General features: G+C 33.9%; 2 protein-coding genes across 3 annotated transcripts in view; one reads left to right on the forward strand and one right to left on the reverse strand.

The window, feature by feature from the left end:
- Positions 1-5,620, reverse strand: part of LOC148943953 (uncharacterized) — a 34,691-nt gene extending 29,071 nt beyond the window's left edge. Inside the window, exon 1 of the mRNA XM_089101672.1 lies at positions 5,479-5,620. The gene's annotated coding sequence lies outside the window, so the exon portion shown is untranslated. The remainder of the gene's footprint in view (positions 1-5,478) is intronic.
- Positions 1-19,789, forward strand: part of LOC148943950 (uncharacterized) — a 628,351-nt gene that overhangs the window by 162,313 nt on the left and 446,249 nt on the right. The window lies entirely within an intron of this gene.

Here is a 19,789-nt window from a genome sequence, read left to right on the forward strand (position 1 = left end):
ACAGCTATATCTCAGGAATAGGTTAGACTATTAATTTGAAAATTTCACTATATCTTAAGGGGAATATTGAACCAATCCTAAATTACATACTACTGCTACTATTAATACTAATACTGAGGGTTAAGGTATTAAGGAAGAATTTTCGTAAAATGTTGAGGGGTTGAAGGGATGATACGTATCAGACTAAGGGAGACTTTGGATAAAATAAAAAGAGTTGGACGATTTAGCTTTAGGAAAAATGGTGAGTGTTGACCAGTTTTTATTCTCATATTAATAACTAAGAAGAGCCTAATTTTTTTTTTTTTGGGGGGGGGGAGGGACCTTACAAAAAAACTGTTTAGACATTACAAAACTAAATGGAAAAACAAATCAAAAACGAAAGAACGTAATCAATAGGTGATGCCAAACTAAAACAAGGAACGCAAGCTTTGTTTGACAGCTTTCCACGCAGCAATTCGGCTGTGATAATAAGAACGGTGACATATACTTGTTTTCTAACTTTTCAGGAGTGCCAAAAAATGGAAAAATGTTTGTCGGCTGTGGTCACTCTCAAGAAGGCTAATGGGGATTGAAAAGTTTCGTAAATAGTTGTATATGCATACAACTATTACAAGCAGTAGTAGCCCTACTACTCCTATTCGTACTACTATAACGAAGGTTAATAGTATTAATGTGGAATTTTCAGGGACTGCTGTTGGGGAAGTTATGTTAAATCAAAACATAATAGGTACATGCAGATTTTTGAAAGGGCTTATCACCAACATATCAGAAACGGATTAAAGTCCTAAGTTGAAACTATCAGGGAATGAGGAGGGAATGCCAACAAGACCAAAAAGGTATTCTGTGGGTGAACTAATCGAGGTTTATTTAACCTGAAAACTTATTGGTAGTTCATTAGTCAAAATATTTTTCGTAGGAGTCCTTATTAAGGCTTTCATGTGGCGGCACATGTAAAGAATAAGCCTAACTAAATCTGGGGATACTCCACGGTTCAGAAGCTCTTTCGTTACTTGGGGATGCAATACCGAGTCAAACGCTTCGTTTAGGTTTTCCTTGTCCTTGAGCTTCATTCTACAGTAGGAGAGACGAATTGTAACTTTATAGTACAAGGTAAATAGTGGAAATACTTAAAGTTGTTCTCCCAGGTTCTGTTGTTGTTGTTGTTGTTTTGTTTTTCTTGTTTGTTTGTTGTTTTTTTTTCTTTTTTTTTTTTTTTTTTTTTGTCAAGTTTCTACTTTTGACTGGAGAGCACCGTCTAAGCAGGCCAGTTAGCAGGTACAAGCTTCAAATCAATTTTAGACTAAAATTCGGAGGTGCTTAAGATGGACGACGATTCCATTATCTTTGAGTTCACACCGTTTTCTTAGAATCCATAATAATTAGAACTTTGCAGCTAAAAACAAAACCAGAACAACTATAAAAAATGGTAACTTATAATTTTAGTCTCAGGAACAAGCATGTCAGGTTAATTAGAAATTATAAAACGAAAACACACCATAGTTTAATAAGGAAACTCAAAAAGTAGGAAAGAAACTCAACCCAACGCATAAAATAAATTCTAATAATTGTGAATCTGTGGAATTTGATGTGTTTTTTCTAAGGTTGAAGTTGTCAAAATATAAATTATTTGAGAATTATAATTTTTTCAAAATTCAGTAAGTTTCATGAAACAATTGAATGCCAGGCGTAGTCAATCCTTACAATCCAAATTCTTAAGACACTAAAGCTTGACATTTGTTGAGATTTTTGAATACTGAAAACTTCGAAGTTCCGAATTGTAAAAATTAAAAGTATTAGAATTTTAAATTACCATAAAGTTGTTTTTCTTAAAATATAAAGTCACTGAGTGGTGGAGCGCCAAAAATTTTAAGTCGTAAAATGCTGAAATTGTGAAAAAATTTGTATTGCTAGAAGTATGTAGATTCTGAATTGTTGAATTTTGTAAATTAAAGTGTAAGAGGTATAGAACTTTGAAAATTGTTGAGATTATTAAAATGTTAAGTCTTCGAGTTTTAGAATTGTGGATATATGTGTATATATATATATATATATATATATATATATATATATATATATATATATATATATTTATATATATATATATCCTAACAACTCACTCTCACCGCAGCACAAAGCCAACTCAGGCCAACACTGCTAAGCACGCTCTTCCTCCACCCTAATCTATTCAAAGCCTCCCTTTTTACACCCGCCCAAGAAGTTCCCATTTCCTTTAAATCTTTCTTTATGACGTTCTCCCACCCCAGACGAGGACGACCTGCCTTTCGTTTAGCCCTTGATTAAGCGGATTAAGCGGGATAAGCGGATTAATTGATTAAGCGGATACTTACAAAACCTTAGATATCTTTAAAATAAGGGAAAAATCAGAAATTGGAATTTTAATAAATACAAGACCTCCATGTGTAGTTACGTAGTTTTTGGCAATAAGCCGCACCAACTTAAAAAACAACAAAACCTGGATGAAAATTCAGTAAATAAATAACATACATAATATAATTATGTATTATAATAAATATTATTATGTTAACATAATTATTATGTATAATTATGTTATTGATAATAAATAACATACAGTAAATAACATATAGAACCAAATAGTTTACAAAGATACAGCCTTCTTTTGAAGTTTTAGTTTTCTTTGGGAATCAATATATTATTTATGTTTGATTTATTTACAGAAAAAAAACGTTGTAAAACCTATCTAACTAATTTTGGTCTTTTATTTTGTATTTCCCCACCCAGGCTCAAAGCTTCTGCTATGATCATTTCCATGGAAATCTCAAAGAGTTTCTTTTTAAAATAGCTTTCGAGCGTAGTAAGGGGTATTTTGCCTTTTTGCTTTTCTTCAAAGCTTTGAAAAAAGTGTTATTTATAACTACTGAATCTGAATTAGAAATTATTCCTCATATTAAAGGTGCTGTTCCCTGCTCAACGCTTCACTCTTTACGCTAAAATTTGTTTCTGTCACACAACTTTATTTTTTTAATCAATAAAAACTTTAGCGTAAAGAGAGAGGCGTTGAGGAGGGGACAGCCTCTTTCATATTCGGAATAATTTCTGTTCGTTTTCAGTTTTAAATCTGTTCTAGATCATGTTGTTGATTGCCTCTCAAAGTCCGACAATCACCAACTGATAAATATTTATTTCGAACTGGTTAGTGTCGGATATTTTAGCACTGACAAAATAAGTTTGAGTATATTAGAGTTGGAGCCATCGTATCTTGCTGGAAATTTTAATAATTTTTTTTTTCATGTACCTTAACCGGTTTAGTTGAAGTTGTTTTTAATTCATTAAGAAAAAAAATCAAAAAAAAAAAAATTCAATATCTTATCTCTTTCCCTTGAACTTTATTCACTCTAGTCTATAACTGATTAAACAGAAAAATCTTCAAAAACGTTCAAAAATTAAATAAAAAACAAGTTTTTTTTAACTGAAAATAAGGAGCGACATTAAAACTAATTCGTTACACCTTGGCTTATCTTTCATCATTATAAAATACGTATCGCCGAACCTTTGTTTTTTCTAACAAAGATACGGTAGGCATTGATGACCTTATCCATGTCAAAATCCCAAACCCAAGCATCATCACTATTATTTTCAATTTTGAGACGTTTTGATTCTCACCGGAAATAATATCATTATGCTTTAATATACTTCATAGATGCTATACTTCAATTATTATTCGATACACATACCCAATATTTTAATATAATTCGATTGTACTTCAACATCAAAATTTTCCCAAAGATTATTTTTTTGGGATTCTGTTAATGATTTCCTACAAATAATTGTGCTACTTAACACAATATTACACAGTTAAAAAGCAATTTTAAACCATTATCAAAACAAAGGGTTATATGATTATGCTAGACCGAAGACTCGCCAAAGTTAATATATACCCCACATTGGGGGTGGCGGGAGAAGAGAAACGTCTAGTCTTAAAAAGCTTTGTATAGGAATTCTTTTCATGCATATTTTAAACTATTACCTGGTCGTCAAACTGCGAATATTTATCTGTCTCATTTCTATATATATACTAAAATAAAACTAAAAAAGAACAGAAATTAATACATATATGAGGGGGTTCACTCCCTAGTAAATACCTCGCCCTTTACGCTAAAGTTTTTTTTTGTATTTTCAAACGAGCGATCTCTTCTAATTAACCGAACTTATTTTCATATATATATATATATATATATATATATATATATATATATATATATATATATATATATATATATATATATATATATATATATATATATATATATATATATATATATATATATATATATATATATATATATATATATATATATATATATATATATATATATATATATATATATATATGTTCTTAAACCAATTAATCAGATCTGGATTAGACAAAAAGGAACTAAAACAGTCTTAGCTTTGAAAAACCTCCCCCTCCTCACTCGGAGAGGAACTATAAGAACCTCTCTATATTTGTACAAGACTACCAAATATTTTCTGGTAACTAAGGGGTGTTCGGGCCAGTTAGCACGTTCGATATTGTAGTTTACTCATTTTCTTACGACATCTTTTTAAAGGATGGATGCAGTTAGTGAGGAGTTCTTGCACGTCTGTGTTATTTGTTTTTTAAAGCCATAAAAATTTAATATTATGCCATAAAAATTTAATATAAATGGCTTTCTCGAACTTTTGTAACTTACGAATTAACTTACGTAACGAACTTCTATATTTTTATATTTTTTACGTATATTAAGGAGTCTGCTCTATAGTCAATACCACACTCTTTGCGCTAAAGTTCAAATTTTGTTTGAATCACAAGCCCCGGAAGATCAGAATAGGAGGTAAGAACCGTTTTAATTTTACCGTATTATATTATATTTAATATAATAATACAAATTATATTTAATAAATTATATTTAACAATAAAAAATATTATAATTATAATTATGGTCATCATTTGCTTGTCTGCGTTTATATCGGTTTATGTGTTTATGTTTGTCAATATATTTCTGTGCCAATATTATAAGAAAAATTTGAAGACTAGAAAGTCGAAAATTAATTCCAATGTTTAACTCGTTAACGAGTTATTTGAGTCCACATTTGCAAAAAAGCTTTTAAATCGTTTTCTTTATTTTATGTGTAATTGAAATAGCTTTCGGAAGCGTTTATTAGATTTCCAAAGGCAATTTTGAAAGGAAAAGCGAATTAAAGGAAAAATAAACAAAGAATACGTAGGAATACGTTTTAGTTATGAAAACTTCACGAAGAAAACTTCACGGGAGGAGGGTAAAGAGCGAAGCTTTGAATAGTGAGGTGGAGGAGTGTGCGCAGCTGTGTTGGTCTCAGGCGGCTTGTTGTGAAACGAGTTGTTAGTAATACCATCGTTACACATAACTAAATTATAAAGCTAAAGTAAATTGTCCCGTGAACTCCAAAAAAGAAATAATATTAGAATAATAATATTACCAAATCAAGGCCACTGCAGATAGTTAAGGACTTATCTTCGAAGTCTTGTCCATGTTTAGACACCAATTGGTTAGTGAGTCTTGGGTCTTTTGGTACTCCTCCTGCTCTAATATCACTTACTTGGCTGAGCTCCAGTACATCACCGTCCTTGTAAATAAATAAATAGTATTGCAAGCAGTAGTAGCCCTACTACTCCTATTCGTACTACTATAACGAAGGTTAATAGTATTAATGTGGAATTTTCAGGGACTGCTGTTGGGGAAGTTATGTTAAATCAAAACATAATAGGTACATGCAGATAGATACATGCAGATAGGTACATACAAATAGATCGGATGTTTCCAATCATCCCCGAAATGCATTCCACACAAGTGCCTATTTCGAATGTTTAGAACAAGTGTACTATTTTGAAACAGCTATTTTTTTAATACGAGAAAATGCCGGCATTAGTTCAAGCGTAAAAGAAAGAAATTTTAAAAGAAATTTGTGCTCCGTTCAATCAAATGAAAAAAAAACGCTTTTCTAATGATGTAAAGTTTCATTAAATCTGAATATCTCTGGCAAAAAATAGGAGAAGTTAAAGGGGTTTTCAAAGAATTCCGGGAAAGTAGGGCTCCCCTTTTAGTTTTCTGTCGGTTATTCGGATCGGAATGTGTCGGAATTTCTGTCGGAATGTGTGCCTCGCCCTGCACTGTTTTTGAGATTATTGTATTTTAAGCTGTTGCAGTCTATTTTCTAAATTTTGCTTTGTGTTCTGCCTCATAAAATTTTCCTCAAGAACAATGTGTTTTATGTACTCCGCTTTGTATGTTTTTTGGAATTACACCTTTTCCCGTATTTATTATAGATCCTATAGCTAGTTGGGTTTTAAAAGCATTGGTTTTTTAATTCCTTCCTTAGTTTTGGGATAAATTAGTAACAAACGGTAAAGTTATTTAAGTGTTTTTTGGTAAATTCATCTGCATTGCTATAGTTTGAGAGACTCTTTTCAAGATATCTATCCCATTTAAAATATCTTTAATAAAGATGGTTTTATTATTTATTTATTTTGGCAACATTAATTTGAATACCCTATCAACTAAAGAATAAATTATTCCGCTAAATATATACGATATTCTATTACTGACATAGAGAAGGTGAACACACTCCTCGAAGTCTTTTTATGGTCCCTCTAAATGTAATTATCATGTTACTTATAAATCCCACCCTCCCTCCCTCTGATGGTCCCATACATAGCCCTAGGGTATCGGTTTGTTCAAAACTATAAAAAAAGCATTTAAACAGTAAAATTTTAATTTATATTATGCAACATATTTCTATTAATTATATTATCATGTTTTTTTTCCATTCTTATCCATACTAATAAATTATCGTGAATAATTAATTTAAAATCAATTATAAACCAGGCCTAATGGTCAGGAGAGTCAATGATCTTGTTCAGAAAGAAAGCAAAGCATCATCAAATATAAAACCAAAGAGAAACATACTAATTACGACTATCAGGAGAGGGATGAGGTACTTTTGCTACTAAAATGATTATTATATTTGGAAAGAGCATAAAAAAAACATTGGGTTGTCTTTTCTCCTTGTTCCCATGTCAGTAAGGTAATCTTGTATATATTTACCACCTCCAGTAGAGAGCTATCTTATACTCCAACGATTACACCACCCCTTCGAATCCCGATCCGGACACTTTTTTTAAAACTCCCACGATCACCACGTGGTTTATGGTCCAAATATGGTCATAGCCTCCCTAGGGAGAAAGATTACGTAATCGCGCAATGACCTCTTTTTCCAATGTCGATTTATTTGATGTTTCTATGTGTAATAGCTCCGGGGCGAAGGTTGCACATGCGCATTGAATTCTAACGGGAGCAATGTCATTGATCTAGGACTCGAGGGGGAAGTGAATTTCCGAGAACTTGATTACATAATCGAAGGGGAAGTGGATTTTCGAGAAATTGATTGCGTCATCGATCGTGAATTTTATTGATCCGATAACGGGAAACAGGATCACGTGTATCTCAACGAATCAGGGTCAGTCTAGAGTCAGAAGTCGGAGTGAAAGGATTGAAAAATAAATAAATTTGAGAAAGAGAGAATTAGATTAAATCTAGTGTTTATGGAAAAACATTTGATTTTGGATGATGATTTTCTCAAGTTATCTCTTCAACACAGGATATTATCTTGTCGGGGGACACTTGACAATATAATGAGGAGTGATTCTCCCCAATTGGACTAGTTTATTAAATTTTTAAAATTTGATTCAATAGTACATACTCATTTGATTGATATATTAATTTAACGCAGATGAACTCAATTTTTGTATATACCTTTGGAAACACTTACCACAGATTTACTGAAGATGGCTCTCCCCAACCTAAGAAGGAGCTAACGTCTCATAGTTACTCCTCTCTCCCACCATTTCCCTCTCGTTGAATTTATCGAACGAAGAGGATCAGTTTCGTTTTAGCTGTGAGTGAGTTGACATCGGAAACCGAAAAATGTTCTATATAAGTCCATTGTGCATGTACACTCTTGGCAGTTGGAATCAATGTGAGACTTGTACAATTATTGATGACTATAGTGAAAAGTGTAAATGATGTAATCCTTGTAAATTACATAGAGGCTATGCAGTACAAATTAAATGATGTAATTCATGTCTTGAGGAGGTGTGTGACTCACACCCTAGAGGACACCTGTGCTCCAATTATCACTATGATAAATGTGATCAGTGGGAGAATACTTACCCCGCTATGATTGGAAAGAACCCCAAACGTGTTTTCAGTTTATTTCTACGAGATTGGTATCGTCGTGAATTTAAATTATTCTGTGACGAGGACTCTGGTCTACGATTCAACTGTTTGGGTAACAAGACAATCTGGTTTCTACGTCATCGTTGTGATGTCACCACCTACTATGACTATAAACCAAGTGATTTTTATTTGGCAGTTACCGAATGTGATTCACCACTTGAAAACATTGTATGTGATATTGCTTCAAATAGACAGATTGAAACTCTTGAATTTCATAATATGAATGCAAATAGTATCATTGACTATACAAAGAGATATGACAAGAGTGAAGTTACATTGTACTGTAGAAAATGTGACCCTGACTTTGCAGTCAATCAATATCAATATACAGTGAATCCAAATGATTTACCAGCATTAGTGGTTCACGACAGTTGCCTATACATCGAAGATGAAGAAATCTAAAAGTGAAGATTTAAAGACATTGTTGTATATATATGCATTTTAACAATAAACAAATTTACAAACAATCTATGTTCAATTATTTATTCCTTTGTAATATCCATATTTATCACTGTTTTAATGTATACTATCTCAGGAGGTTCTATTATTTGAACCTCATCCTCATCCTCCTCCATTGGTATAATATTTATGAGAGAGGGTATCTCCTCGGACCCACTCCTTAAGAGATCCTCCTCCATTGGCACAATATTTATGAGAGAGGGTATCTCCTCCGCAAATAAATCTTCACGCACTCGAAGTCTCGGGTTATGTATTAGATTCGAAGACCCACTCCTTAAGAGATCCACCGAACTACATGTACAGAGAAGTTCTTCCTCCTCCTCAGGTGAAATCTCGATGCTCTCGTTCTCTGCACATGTAGCTAGAAGATTCTCCTCCTTCTCGAGAGTGAGCCCCCACGCATACCATACATCCTAAAAAAGATTGAGAACACTATGATGGACATACAAATTAAAATTTAAACTAGGTTGCGGAAGAAGGATTATAGGATATTTTCAGCGGGTTTCGATTTCTGGAAAAAATTACACTTCGTCATCATTTAACAATTAACTAAATTTTAAAGTTTTTTTTAGTTTCAAAAATGTTTTTGTCAATCATTATCTTTTAATAATTCACAAACAATACTAAAGAAAACCAGTTTCCACTGTTTATCAATGTTATATTATTAAGAAGGCTATTATTTCTTTGAAATAAACATTTTACATTTTTAATTTTCATGTTTTTGATTTTATATTGATGAAGAATTTAAACACAACTTCAACTAGTTATTTTTTGTTCGGCATAGATGAAAGGTCCAATACCTCAGTTAAACTAAGAGGTTATTTTCTGTAAACCTATGTATAGTGATAAACTTGTTAGTGACAAAAACTTTTTTTACACAAGAGGACATTTTTCAACTAAAAGTAAAGAGCTACTAGACTAAATCAAAGATGTGTAGAAATAATAACGAATAATTGTTCAAACTTAAATTTTCTGTAAAGTCATGTATAGTAATAGACTTATTAGAGTGACAAAAACTTTTTTTTCACAAGAGGACATTTTTCAATTAAAAGTAAAGAGCTGCTACACTAAATCAAAGATGAACAGAAATAATAACGAATAATTGTTCAAACGTAAACTTATATCCAATGATATATTTTCTAGTCTTTAGACCTTTTAAACACAGTAAACATGATTACGGTATGTAATTTGTAGGGTTGGTTCTGTGGGAGTGTGCTAGGTACCACAGACCCAAATGGGGTGAATTCACATTTTAGAGTTAAAAAGTGCGCACAGAAAAAAAGCAAATATAATAGTTGTTTAAAATCTCCCTCTCCCCAAACTCAAAAATTTCTGGGGGAACGTATTTTCAAGGTTTTATTCTAAGCGAACGATCTTACCTTTTCAGGAGTGAGGAGTCGTTCACATAGGATTTGGAAAAAAATTCAAACTTATGCGCAAAGAGCGAGAAGTTTTATTGTTGCTTCTTAATTCAAAATGAAAACTTATTTTTTTACAAAAAATTTTTTTTTAACAATAGGACATTTTTCAACTAAAAGTAAAGAGCTGCTACACTAAATCAAAGATGAACAGAAATAATAACGAATAATTGTTCAAACTTAAACTTATGTCCAATGATATATTTTCTAGTCTATAGACCTTTTAAACACAGTAAACATGATTACGGTATGTAATTTGTAGGGTTGGTTCTGTGGGAGTGTGCTAGGTACCACAGACCCAAATGGGGTGAATTCACATTTTAGCGTTAAAAAGTGAGCAGAGAAAAAAAGCAAATATAATAGTCGTTTAAAATCTCCCTCTCCCCCAAACTCAAAAATTTCTGGGGGAACGTATTTTCAAGGTTTTATTCTAAGTGAACGATCTTACCTTTTCAGGAGTGAGGAGTCGTTCACATCGGATTAGGAATAAAAGTCAAACTTATGCGCAAAGAGCGAGAAGTTTTAGTGTTGCTTCTTACTTCAAACTGAAAACTTATTTTTTGACAAAAACTTTTTTTCACAAGAGGACATTTTTCAATTAAAAGTAAAGAGCTGCTACACTAAATCAAAGATGAACAGAAATAATAACGAATAATTGTTCAAACTTAAACTTATGTTCAATGATATATTTTCTAGTCTTTAGACCTTTTAAACACAGTAAACATGATTACGGTATGTAATTTGTAGGGTTGGTTCTGTGGGAGTGTGCTAGGTACCACAGACCCAAATGGAGTGAATTCACATTTTAGAGTTAAAAAGTGAGCAGAGAAAAAAGCAAATATAATAGTCGTTTAAAATCTCCCTCTCCCCCAAACTCAAAAATTTCTGGGGGAACGTATTTTCAAGGTTTTATTCTAAGTGAACGATCTTACCTTTTCAGGAGTGAGGAGTCGTTCACATTGGATTGGGAAAAAAAGTCAAACTTATGCGCAAAGAGCGAGAAGTTTTTGTGTTTCTTCTTACTTCAAACTGACCTCTCCCCAAACTCAAAAATTTCTGGGGGAACGTATTTTCAAGGTTTTATTCTAAGTGAACGATCTTACCTTTTCAGGAGTGAGGAGTCGTTCACATCGGATTGGGAATAAAAGTCAAACTTATGCGCAAAGAGCGAGAAGTTTTAGTGTTGCTTCTTACTTCAAACTGAAAACTTATTTTTTGACAAAAACTTTTTTTTTCACAAGAGGACATTTTTCAACTAAAAGTAAAGAGCTGCTACACTAAATCAAAGATGAACAGAAATAATAACGAATAATTGTTCAAACTTAAACTTATGTCCAATGATATATTTTCTAGTCTTTAGACCTTTTAAACACAGTAAACATGATTACGGTATGTAATTTGTAGGGTTGGTTCTGTGGGAGTGTGCTAGGTACCACAGACCCAAATGGGGTGAATTCACATTTTAGAGTTAAAAAGTGAGCAGAGAAAAAAAGCAAATATAATAGTCGTTTAAAATCTCCCTCTCCCCCAAACTCAAAAATTTCTGGGGGAACGTATTTTCAAGGTTTTATTCTAAGTGAACGATCTTACCTTTTCAGGAGTGAGGAGTCGTTCACATCGGATTGGGAATAAAAGTCAAACTTATGCGCAAAGAGCGAGAAGTTTTAGTGTTTCTTCTTACTTCAAACTGACCTCTCCACAAACTCAAAAATTTCTGGGGGAACGTATTTCCAAGGTTTTATTCTAAGTGAACGGTCTTACCTTTCAGGAGTGAGGAGTCGTTCACATTGGATTGGGAATAAAAGTCAAACTTATGCGCAAAGCGCGAGAAGTTCTATTGTTTCTTCTTACTTCCAACTGAAAACTTATTTTTTGACAAAAACTTTTTTTCACAAGAGGACATTTTTCAACTAAAAGTAAAGAGCTACTACACTAAATCAAAGATGAACAGAAATAATAACGAATAATTGTTCAAACTTAAACTTATGTCCAATGATATATTTTCTAGTCTTTAGACCTTTTAAACACAGTAAACATGATTACGGTATGTAATTTGTAGGGTTGGTTCTGTGGGAGTGTGCTAGGTACCACAGATCCCAAATGGGGTGAATTCACATTTTAGCGTTAAAAAGTGAGCAGAGAAAAAAACCAAATATAATAGTCGTTTAAAATCTCCCTCCCCCCCAAAATCAAAATTTTCTGGGGGAACGTATTTCCAAGGTTTTATTCTAAGTGAACGGTCTTACCTTTCAGGAGTGAGGAGTCGTTCACTTTGGATTGAGAATAAAATTAATACATATTCGCCAAGAGCGAGAAGTTCTATTGTTTCCTATTACTTACAACTGAAAACTTATTTTTTGACAAAAACTTTTTTCCACAAGAGGATATTTTTCAACTAAAAGTAAAGAGCTGCTACACTAAATCAAAGATGAACAGAAATAATAACGAATAATTGTTCAAACTTAAACTTATGTTCAATGATATATTTTCTAGTCTTTAGACCTTTTAAACACAGTAAACATGATTACGGTATGTAATTTGTAGGGTTGGTTCTGTGGGAGTGTGCTAGGTACCACAGACCCAAATGGGGTGAATTCACATTTTAGAGTTAAAAAGTGAGCAGAGAAAAAAAGCAAATATAATAGTCGTTTAAAATATCCCTCCCCCCCAAAAACAAAAATTTCTGGGGGAACGTATTTTCAAGGTTTTATTCTAAGTGAACGATCTTACCTTTTCAGGAGTGAGGAGTCGTTCACATCGGATTGGGAATAAAAGTCAAAATTATGCGCAAAGAGCGAGAAGTTTTAGTGTTGCTTATTACTTAAAAATGAAAACTTATTTTTTTACAAAAACTTTTTTTTAACAAGAGGACATTTTTAAACTAAAAGTAAAGAGCTGCTACACTAAATCAAAGATGAACAGAAATAATAACGAATAATTGTTCAAACTTAAACTTATATCCAATGATATATTTTCTAGTCTTTAGACCTTTTAAACACAGTAAACATGATTACGGTATGTAATTTGTAGGGTTGGTTCTGTGGGAGTGTGCTAGGTACCACAGACCCAAATGGGGTGAATTCACATTTTAGAGTTAAAAAGTGAGCAGAGAAAAAAAAAGCAAATATAATAGTCGTTTAAAATCTCCCTCTCCCCCAAACTCAAAATTTCTGGGGGAACGTATTTTCAAGGTTTTATTCTAAGTGAACGATCTTACCTTTTCAGGAGTGAGGAGTCGTTCACATCGGATTGGGAATAAAAGTAAAAATTATGCGCAAAGAGCGAGAAGTTTTATTGTTGCTTCTTACTTAAAACTGAAAACTTATTTTTTAATTTTATTTTTTAACATTTTTTCAAATCATGCCATAAATATCCGTTTGGATAGACATAGTGACCAATTCACAGGAGGGGGCGTGAAAACTATGGTTTTTAACTATGATATGCAAGACTAGAAAGAAAAGTCTTTAGGAGTGGGGCTGCCCACCGCCTCAACCCCCGCTCTTGAAATCCCCCCTAAAGTTGAAGTTTAGTCTAAACTAGCAGTTAGCTTATGGAGAAACCTAACTTCTAAAATATAAATTAAAATTTAAACGTACATTAGCCATTGAAGGACCGGTGAGTTCATTTGGAGTATTCATTACTTTATATATATACATATATATCTATCTATATTTCAATATGCACTGAAGTTAATGACATCAAACACTAAATAATATGCGGTAATAACGGCATATTTCCTTTCCTTAATCAAATTAATAAATGCTGACCTATAGGATCATGGAAAACAAGTTCATTTTATGTCTTCTTTTCATTTGCATAAGACCCCCAATGTCATAAGCCATTCTATGACTTGTTTTTTTTCAGAAATAGAGTTATTTCTACGTGAACAAAGTAACTTCATGTTACCTAACATTTCTAGGTGGGCGCCCCCACCCCCGGGGGCCACGGGGACCGAAAGCCTACCAAGGGTGGGACCCCCACCACCAAGTTTAAGTTACCTAACATTTCTAGGTTAACTTACATCAGGTTAAGTGGCGCACCACTTAACCTGATGTAAGTTAACCTAGAAATGACGGGGACCGAAAGCCTACCAAGGGTGGGACCCCCACCACCAAGGTTAGGTTACCTAACATTTCTAGGTTAACACAGAAAAGTCTATAGGAGTGGGCTGCCACCCGCCTCAACCCTCGCTCTCGAAATCTCCACCACCCCCTCCCCCCAAACTCAAATTTTCCAGAGGATTTTAAAATCTCCCCTCCCCAAACTCAAAAATTTCTAGGAACGTATTTTCATCGTATTTAAATATTTTCGTTGGAAAACACACTGAAAACCCATACTAAGAGCTATATTTGTGAGGTTAGGTTAGGTTAGGCTAGGTCTAGGAATAACAGGTGAGGTTAGATTAGGTTAAGTGGCCGAACCCCACCCCAGGGGCCACAGGCCGAAGGCGGCACAGTCGGGGTATCCATCCCCAGGATAGGTTAGGTTAAGTGGTCTTAACCTAACCCAGGTTAGGTTAGGCTACCTAACCTAACTAGGGTTAGCAGGATAGGTTAGGTTAGGTTCGGTTAAGTGGCCGGCCACTTAACCGAACCTAACCTATCCTGCTAACCCTAGTTAGGTTAGGTAGCCTAACCTAACCTGGGTAAGGTTAAGACCACTTAACCTAACCTATCCTGGGGATGGATACCCCGACTGTGCCGCCGTCGTCCTGTGGCCCCTGGGGGGGGGGTCAGCCACATAACCTAATCTAACCTAACCTGTTATTCCTAGACCTAGCCTAACCTAACCTCACAAAGATAGCCCTTAGGCTGGGTTTTCAGTGTGTTTTCCAACGAAAGTATTTAAAATACAATGAAAATACGTTCCTAGAAATTTTTGAGTTTGGGGGGAGGGGGAGATTTTAAAATCCTCTGGAAAATTTGAGTTTGGGGGGCGGGGGTGGGGGAGATTTCGAGAGCGAGGGTTGAGGCGGGTGGCAGCCCCACTCCTATAGACTTTTCTGTGTTAACCTAGAAATGTTAGGTAACCTAACCTTGGTGGTGGGGGTCCCACCCTTGGTAGGCTTTCGGTCCCCGTCATTTCTAGGTTAACTTACATCAGGTTAAGTGGTGCGCCACTTAACCTGATGTAAGTTAACCTAGAAATGTTAGGTAACCTAACCTTGGTGGTGGGGGTCCCACCCTTGGTGGGCTTTCGGTCCCCGTGGCCCCCGGGGGTGGGGGGGCCCACCTAGAAATGTTAGGTAACATGAAGTTACTTTGTTCACGTAGAAATAACTCTATTTCTGAAAAAAAACAAGTCATAGAATGGCTTATGACATTGGGGGTCTTATGCAAATAAAAAGAAGACATAAAATGAACCTGTTTTCCATGATCCTATAGGTCAGCATTTATTAATTTGATTAAGGAAAGGAAATATGCCACTATTACCGCATATTATTTAGTGTTAGATGGCTTTAACTTCAGTGCATATTGAAATATAGATATATATATATATATAAAGTAATGAATACTCCAAATGAACTCAACAGTCCTTCAATGGCTAATGTACGTTTAAATTTTAATTTATATTTTAGAAGTTAGGTTTCTCCATAAGCTAACTGCTAGTTTAGACTAAACTTCAACTTTAGGGGGGATTTCAAGAGCGGGGGTTGAGGCGGTGGGCAGCCCCACTCCTAAAGACTTTTCTTTCTAGTCTTGCATATCATAGTTAAAAACCATAGTTTTCACGCCCCCTCCTGTGAATTGGTCACTATGTCTATCCAAACGTATATTTATGGCATTATTTTAAAAAATGTTAAAACATAAAATGAAAAAATAATTTTTCTTTTTGATGTAAGAACCAACACTAGAACTTCTCGCTCTTTGCGCATATTTTTGAATTTTATTCCCAATCCGATGTGAACGACTCCTCACTCCTGAAAGGTAAGACCGTTCACTTAGAATAAAACCTTGAAAATACGTTCCCCCAGAAATTTTTGAGTTTAGGGGAGAGGGAGATTTTAAACGACTATTATATTTGCTTTTTTTTTCTCTGCTCACTTTTTAACTCTAAAATGTGAATTCACCCCATTTGGGTCTGTGGTACCTAGCACACTCCCACAGAACCAACCCTACAAAGTACATACCGTAATCATGTTTACTGTGTTTAAAAGGTCTAAAGACTAGAAAATATATCATTGGACATAAGTTTAAGTTTGAACAATTATTCGTTATTATTTCTGTTCATCTTTGATTTAGTGTAGCAGCTCTTTACTTTTAGTTGAAAAATGTCCTCTTGTGAAAAAAAAGTTTTTGTCAAAAAATAAGTTTTCAGTTTGAAGTAAGAAGCAACACTAAAACTTATCGCTCTTTGCGCATAAGTTTGACTTTTATTCCAAATCCAATGTCAACGACTCCTCACTCCTGAAAAGGTAAGATCGTTCACTTAGAATAAAACCTTGAAAATACGTTCCCCCATAAATTTTTGAGTTTGGGGGAGAGGGAGATTTTAAACGACTATTATATTTGCTTTTTTTCTCTGCTCACTTTTTAACTCTAAAATGTGAATTCACCCCATTTGGGTCTGTGGTACCTAGCACACTCCCACAGAACCAACCCTACAAATTACATACCGTAATCATGTTTACTGTGTTTAAAAGGTCTAAAGACTAGAAAATATATCATTGGACATAAGTTTAAGTTTGAATAATTATTCGTTATTATTTCTGTTCATCTTTGATTTAGTGTCGCAGCTCTTTACTTTTAGTTGAAAAATGTCCTCTTGTGAAAAAAAGTTTTTGTCAAAAAATAAGTTTTCAGTTGGAATTAATAAGAAACAATAAAACTTCTCGCTCTTTGCGCATACGTATGAATTTTATTCCTACTCCATAGTGAGCAACTCCTCACTCCTGAAAGGTAAGACCATTCGCTTAGAATAAAACCTAGGAAATACGTTCCCCCAGAAATTTTTGAGTTTGGGGGGGAGGGATATTTTAAACGACTATTATATTTGCTTTTTTTCTCTGCTCACTTTTTAACTCTAAAATGTGAATTCACCCCATTTGGGTCTGTGGTACCTAGCACACTCCCACAGAACCAACCCTACAAATTACATACCGTAATCATGTTTACTGTGTTTAAAAGGTCTAAAGACTAGAAAATATATCATTGGACATAAGTTTAAGTTTGAACAATTATTCGTTATTATTTCTGTTCATCTTTGATTTAGTGTAGTAGCTCTTTACTTTTAGTTGAAAAATGTCCTCTTGTGAAAAAAAAAGTTTTTGTCAAAAAATAAGTTTTCAGTTGTAATTAATAAGAAACAATAGAACTTCTCTCGCTCTGCGAATAAGTTTGAATTTTATTCCCAATCCAATGTGAACGAGTCCTCACTAATGAAAGGTAAGACCGTTCACTTAGAATAAAACCTTGGAAATACGTTCCCCCACAAATTTTTGATTTTGGGTAGAGGTCAGTTTGAAGTAAGAAGAAACACTAAAACTTCTCGCTCTTTGCGCATAAGTTTGACTTTTATTCCCAATCCGATGTGAACGACTCCTCACTCCTGAAAAGGTAAGATCGTTCACTTAGAATAAAACCTTGAAAATACGTTCCCCCAGAAATTTTTGAGTTTGGGGGAGAGGGAGATTTTAAACGACTATTATATTTGCTTTTTTTCTCTGCTCACTTTTTAACTCTAAAATGTGAATTCACCCCATTTGGGTCTGTGGTACCTAGCACACTCCCACAGAACCAACCCTACAAATTACATACCGTAATCATGTTTACTGTGTTTAAAAGGTCTAAAGACTAGAAAATATATCATTGGACATAAGTTTAAGTTTGAACAATTATTCGTTATTATTTCTGTTCATCTTTGATTTAGTGTAGCAGCTCTTTACTTTTAGTTGAAAAATGTCCTCTTGTAAAAAAAAAGTTTTTGTAAAAAAATAAGTTTTCAGTTTGAAGTAATAAGCAACACTAAAACTTCTCGCTCTTTGCGCATAAGTTTGACTTTTATTCCCAATCCAACGTGAAGGACTCCTCACTCCTGAAAAGGTAAGATCGTTCACTTAGAATAAAACCTTGAAAATACGTTCCCCCATAAATTTTTGAGTTTGGGTAGAGTTCAGTTTTAAGTAATAAGAAACAATAAAACTTCTCGCTATTTGCGCATAAGTTTGACTTTTTTTCCCAATCCGATGTGAACGACTCCTCACTCCTGAAAAGGTAAGATCGTTCACTTAGAATAAAACCTTGAAAATACGTTCCCCCAGAAATTTTTGAGTTTGGGGGGGTGGGAGATTTTAAACGACTATTATATTTGCTTTTTTTCTCTGCTCACTTTTTAACTCTAAAATGTGAATTCACTCCATTTGGGTCTGTGGTACCTAGCACACTCCCACAGAACCAACCCTACAAATTACATACCGTAATCATGTTTACTGTGTTTAAAAGGTCTAAAGACTAGAAAATATATCATTGGACATAAGTTTAAGTTTGAACAATTATTCGTTATTATTTCTGTTCATCTTTGATTTAGTGTAGCAGCTCTTTACTTTTAGTTGAAAAATGTCCTCTTGTGAAAAAAAGTTTTTGTCAAAAAATAAGTTTTCAGTTTGAAGTAAGAAGCAACACTAAAACTTCTCGCTCTTTGCGCATAAGTTTGACTTTTATGCCCAATCCAATGTGAACGACTCCTCACTCCTGAAAAGGTAAGATCGTTCACTTAGAATAAAACCTTGAAAATACGTTCCCCCAGAAATTTTTGAGTTTGGGGGGGAGGGAGATTTTAAACGACTATTATATTTGCTTTTTTTCTCTGCTCACTTTTTAACGCTAAAATGTGAATTCACCCCATTTGGGTCTGTGGTACCTAGCACACTCCCACAGAACCAACCCTACAAATTACATACCGTAATCATGTTTACTGTGTTTAAAAGGTCTATAGACTAGAAAATATATCATTGGACATAAGTTTAAGTTTGAACAATTATTCGTTATTATTTCTGTTCATCTTTGATTTAGTGTAGCAGCTCTTTACTTTTAGTTGAAAAATGTCCTCTTGTGAAAAAAAAAGTTTTTGTAAAAAAATAAGTTTTAAGTTGGAAGTAATACCAAAAAATAGAACTTCTCGCGCTTTGCGCATATGTTTGAATTTTATTCTCAATCTAAGGAGAACGACTCATCACTCCTGAAAGGTAAGACCATTCGCTTTGAGTAAAACCTTGGAAATACGTTCCCCCAGAAATTTTTGAGTTTGGGGAGGAGGGTGATTTTAAACAACTATTATATTTGCTTTTTTTCTGTGCGCACTTTTTAACTCTAAAATGTGAATTCACCCCATTTGGGTCTGTGGTACCTAGCACACTCCCACAGAACCAACCCTACAAATTACATACCGTAATCATGTTTACTGTGTTTAAAAGGTCTAAAGACTAGAAAATATATCATTGGATATAAGTTTACGTTTGAACAATTATTCGTTATTATTTCTGTTCATCTTTGATTTAGTGTAGCAGCTCTTTACTTTTAATTGAAAAATGTCCTCTTGTGAAAAAAAAGTTTTTGTCACTCTAATAAGTCTATTACTTTACATGACTTTACAGAAAATTTAAGTTTGAACAATTATTCG

This window comes from Artemia sp. Qi Xiang Cuo, chromosome 15, assembly GCF_049724085.1.
Source record: "Artemia sp. Qi Xiang Cuo chromosome 15, ASM4972408v1, whole genome shotgun sequence".
NCBI classification, from domain to species: domain Eukaryota; kingdom Metazoa; phylum Arthropoda; class Branchiopoda; order Anostraca; family Artemiidae; genus Artemia; species Artemia sp. Qi Xiang Cuo.